The sequence below is a fragment of the Mustela putorius genome, unplaced genomic scaffold (genome assembly GCF_011764305.1).
Source record: "Mustela putorius furo isolate JIRA1106 unplaced genomic scaffold, ASM1176430v1.1 tig00000460_pilon_pilon_pilon, whole genome shotgun sequence".
NCBI lineage: Eukaryota > Metazoa > Chordata > Mammalia > Carnivora > Mustelidae > Mustela > Mustela putorius.
Genome location: NW_025421389.1, coordinates 20,182,778 through 20,188,207, shown reverse-complemented (window position 1 = coordinate 20,188,207; position 5,430 = coordinate 20,182,778).

Below are 5,430 nucleotides of genomic sequence, written 5' to 3'. Positions count from 1 at the left end.
CCCGCCTCTCCCCCACCTCCGCCGGGGGCCCAATAAGGACCTCCCCGGGAAATCGGCGCCACCCAGCGGGCAGCCGCCTCATTGCGCCCCGGTCGGCAAAACCACGCCGCGCGTCTCGCGTCACTGAGACGCGTCACGGCTATTGGCTTGTTCCTATTGTGGCGTCAGAAGAGCCCCGCCCGACCGGCGTCTCCCGGGCGACCCGTATATACAGAGAAGCACGTGGAGGAAGAGCGCGCGAGCTCGGAGGGGGTGGAGCGCGACGAGAAGTGGATCAGTATGCGGCCGGACGGGAACGGCGGGGAAGGTACTGGGGACGAGTACCTTCTGCGGAGGACGCCCAGAATTCGAGCCCTAGGGGATACGTATCAACTTCCAGGTTTGAGGGAAGGCTTTAGGTTCCCGCTCCTTTCCCACCGGTCTGGGAGGGGGCTTGCGCTTCGGCCTCTCCTCCTTTTCTCTCGGCTTAAACGCACCCTCTACTCATTTTACTAACGTGAAACCCGTGATTGGTGATGATTGGTGTTGGCTCCCTGAGTGGGTAAACGGAGGCGCTCAGTTGGGGGTGGGGAGGCTTCTTACTTTCTCAAGAAAAAGCCAGGAGATGACTTGGACATTCCCCTTCAGCTGTGTAGCTCATGCTGTTGAAGAAAATCGCACAGCCTGGTAAACTGGTGCCAAGGCAAACCCAGGTTTTCCATTTCACCTGCATTGTCAGTCCTTCCAAGTGTCCTTAGCTCCTTCTCGCCTTCTCAATGGCTGCTGTGGCTGTCCGTCACCGTTCTCCTCAGGTCCTTCCTTGTCTTCTATTTCCCAGAGAAACTAGGGACAACCAGGAGGGGAATACTTAAATTTCTGTCTCCAAACACATCTGAATCCATTCTCACCTCCGCTCCGGGGCAGTGACAGAGGCAGCCTCCCTCTTCCTTGTCCAAGATGAGTCGGCCTGATCTCAACTCTGCATACTCCTTGGGGCATCATTCCATCACGTTTTATGGATAGCTGTTGGATGTACTGGATCCTCTTCCACGCACAGGGAGAACCAGAGTAAACCAATAGGCAAAACTTTTGCCTTCAAGGAGCTTACATTCTCGAAGAAGCAGAGAAAATAACGAAATAAGTGAAATCTGTAGTATGCTTGATGGCAGTAGGAGCTCTGGAAGCAAATAAAACAGTGTGTAAGGGTGTGTAAGATGTCATCAGACATGGTCTCAATGAGAAGGTGACATCTGAGTGACATGAAGAAGGTGAGGGAGTGAACCCTCTGGCTATCTAGGGCAAGACTGTTCTAGGCAGAGGGGGCTAGAAATGCAAGAGTTGTGGTGAGGTGGAAACACACCTGCCATTTTTTTTTAAGGAAGAACAAGAAGGTCAGAGTGGCTGGAGTGAGGAGAGGGAGTGTGGGAGGTGAGGTCAGTGAGAGAAGGCAGGAATTGTACCATGGAGGGTTCTAAAGCCATTTGGATGACTTCCATTTTTATTCTGAGATGGGCGCCTTTGGGACATTTTGAGCAGAGGACATGGATCGGATTTTTGTTTTAACAGAATCCTTTCAGCTGATGCATGAGAACACATCTGAAAAGAGCCAGAGTAGAAGCAGGAGATCCTTTAGGCTGTCATTAAAATGACCTGGTGAGAGTTGGTGGTTTCTGTGTGGTAGGTAGCGGGAGGGGTGGTGAACAGTGGTTGGGTTCTGGATGTATTTGGAACGTGGAGTCAGCAAGATTTTCTGATGGATGAGGTGGCATGAGAGAAAGGGAGGAATTTTTGGTTTGAACATTAACTGGGAAGGTGATGGGGGAAGGCAGGAGCTGGATTAATACCTACTAAGTTTGAGGTGTCTATTAGGCATGTCAAGATGTCAAGAAAGCAGTTGGATATACAAGTTTGGCAGGGTCTGGGCTGCAGATAAAGACTTGAGAGTCCCTGGCATATATCTGTTCTTTAAAGCTATGGGATTAGGGGAGGTCACCAAGGGAGGAAAAATAGAGACACGCCAGGACTGAATCCTGAAGCTCTCTGACATTAAATGACTTTAGCATTGAGTAGAATATATCAAAAAGACTGAGAAGTATGAAGTAGAGAATAAAAAATCCGAGGGATGGTGTTACACCATAAGCCCAGAGAAGGAAAGTTACCATCCAGGAGAGAAAGATCCGTTGTGTCAAATGTTGCCTATGGATTAAGTAACATGAGTCTGGGAATTGATTTCCAATAGTGTTGGTGACCTTGACAAGAATGGTTTTGGTGGCGTGGTGGGGTGAAAGTCTGTGGATGGGCTCAAGGAAGGATGGGAGGAGAGAGGCAAGGTATAGTGCGGGCAACCCTTCAGAGGAGCTTAGTGGTAAAGGAAGGAGAGAGGTTGGGTGGGAAGTAAAAGGAGAAGTGAGGTCAAGAAATATTTTTAAATGGGAAAAATAACCGTATGTTTATATGTTGAGGAGAAACAGCCTAGGGGAGAGTGAGCACTGGTGATGTAGGGGAGAGAGAAGAAGAGCCCAAGCCACGTCGTCAAGGTGGTGGGAAGGGAGGGGACGGAGTACAGAAACCGGGGCACAAAGCATCCATCCGATGTGCAAAGAGAGAAGGCAGCATCTCGAGTCCTTGAGGGTAGTGGTTCTCACATGAGTGTGTCAGAGTCATCAAGAGTCTGTTAAAGCCCTGCCCAGACTTTCTGACTGGGAGGGCTGGAGTGGGCAGGAGAACTTGCATTTCTGACAAGTTTCTTCATGATGCTGAAGTTGTCTCTCCAAGGACAGCCCTCTGAGAACCACGGTGCCAGTGAGCGGAACAGCGGCGGGACTGTGGACAGACAGCGGGGCTATCAGCATCCAGGGCCCGCGTGAGGTTAAAGTCGTGGATTGAAGGTGTCTCCAGCGTTCTTTCTCTCCATGCTCATGGTCACTGTCACAGCTTCAGAGGCCTGTGTCTTTAAAACTTTCATCATCTACTGACTTCCCGTTTGCCGAATAATAGTCTCTAAATTGTTCTCTTTTTAGAAAGGACACGGATTCTAGCCCTCTCCTTCTCACAGCTCTCTTGGAAGAGTCATGCTTCCCCTACTTCCCCCCCTCCCGGTCCATGCAGCGCCCCCGTGTCCTCTCCCTCCCAGATGTCAGGACACCTCCCTCTCCTGGGCATTAGGAACTCCCAGGTGCAATCCCAGTGGGTCTGTTTAGTTATAATCAGTTACTGGGTCACTTGCAAATTTGGTGCCTCCCATCATGTTCTTCTTGAAGTCCTCTCTCCCTTCGGGTTTTGTGATATAAGGCTTTTCTGGTTTTCCTCCTGACAACTCCCTCCTCCTCTTTGCTTCTAGTCTAGCCTGGCAGTTGTCCTTCGTGTAGATTGTAGATTTCCTGGGGTCACTTCTGATGCCTCTGGTTACTCGCTCTGAGGCCTGAAGCATTATCTGTTTTGTCACATGTCAAAAAATGAGGTTAGTAGGAGTACCCACCCCGTAGGGTTGACTTGAAGATCAAATGAGTCAATACGCATGAAAACACTTACGGCAACAGTGAGCACATGAGACGATCACTCTGATTTACTCCTCCTCCGTCAGCTGCTGCGTGTTTGGACCCCATGACGCCAAAACCCACAGTTTCAGGTAGACCTTGTTCCTGAGCACCAGTTCTCATGACCCGGCTGCCCCCTGACATGCCCGTGGACACCCCACCAGCATCTCACCCTCAACACATCCAAACCTTCAATTCACCGTTCTCCACTCAATTTGCTTTATTCCTTTATTCCCTACATCTGTGGATGGCATCCTGGATCCAGTTTCCTAGCTGGACATTTGCTGGTTTCTAACTTTCCTTTACTTCTTACAGAGGGATTATCTCAGTCTACCAATTCAGAGATGCAGGAAACATAAAGTTGTGTTTCTGTAATATACCTACATTTCTCCTGGGAATGGTGGACACTTAGGTTCAGGTGGTTGGTAGGAGTTGCCCCTCCTTTCTCCAAAGACTGCCTGAATCTCGGGGGAGCACCCTATATGTATTTGCCCAAGCACTAGGAAGAAGTGGCCCTGTTCTTGAATGACCAGCTGAGTATCCACTGAGATGTCTCCTGCCTGGTTGTAGCTTGCATGGCTTCTTCTGGTCTGGTGTCCCTCTGCTACTCCCAGGTCAGTCTTAGACACACAGGAATCATTCTGAGGTGGTCAGAGAGAGCATGGCGCTGTCCAAGGTTCCTGCTGCCTCCAAAAGAAGTTCCCTTCTGCAGCCATTTCCTCTTTCTGGGACCAGGTCTCCTTTCTGAGGCTCGGTAGATGTTGGGGCAGGGCCCCGTCGTTGTCATATCTCAGGAACCTGCTCGAGGTCCCTGTGGACAGAACCCACCAACATCTGCCCTCTTACTTCTTCCCCCTTTGGCTCTCATCTGCTGAGGGTAATGCCAATGGGAGGTCTGGCTTTACCGATGATATTGTCCCCGCATCTTTTGTATAGGTTTCAAGTCCTTTCTGTTTTATTGAGGGCCTAGGCAATTAAAATCCAAAAGCCTGAAGTGGCTTCCCATTTTTTTTCCCCCTAGTTTTTGCTGTCTCATGCTTTTACAGAGGCATAAGCACCAAAGCTTGGTTGCTTAAAGTGGGACTATGTGGAGAAAGGGAAGCAAAAAAAAAAAAAAAAAAGAAAGAAAGAAAAAATCCTATTTAGAAATATTATCTCACCACATTCCCTACATCTGCTGGGGGCTGTATCTTTTTGATTCTGTCTCTTTTGTTCCCCTAAGGTCTCCTCTCCCTCCCTATTGCTTCTGTCTTCTTTGAGTTCTTATTCTATTACTCCTGGCTTGGCTAATATTCTCCTCCCCCACCGCTGACAGTCCCCAGGTGCTGAAACAGTAGGAGGTTTTACATCTGAAGACTCTTGATGAAAAATAAGATTAGGATGACTGAGTGATCCTATGATATGCCTGATACATATTTTATGCTCACTAACACCAAACACTAAAAACTTAGCCCACTCCATAAAGGAAGTATCAGTAGCATTTTACAGCTCTTAAATTAGCAGTAATATACTTATCATCCCAGGATGATTTCACCTTTTTATTATTTTTATTTTTATTTATTTTTTAAAGATTTTATTTATTTATTTGACAGACAAAGATCACAAGTAGGCAGAGAGGCAGGCAGAGAGAAGAGGAAGCAGGGAGCAGAGAGCTTGATGTGGGGCTTGATCCCAGGACTCTGGGATCATGACCTGAGGTGAAGGCAGAGGCTTTAACCCACTGAGCCACCCAGGCACCCCGATTTCACCTTTTTAGGACTATCCTGCGGTTTCAACAAGAATGTGGTAAATCTAGTTTGTTTTGAGGCATGTGCTATATAGTTGGGTTTCCCTCATGCCACCTTCCTTCTCCAAACATCCAGTGCCTTCCTGGCTTCAGGTCTTCCAGTTGGTATGGCCCCAATTGGTCCCTTCA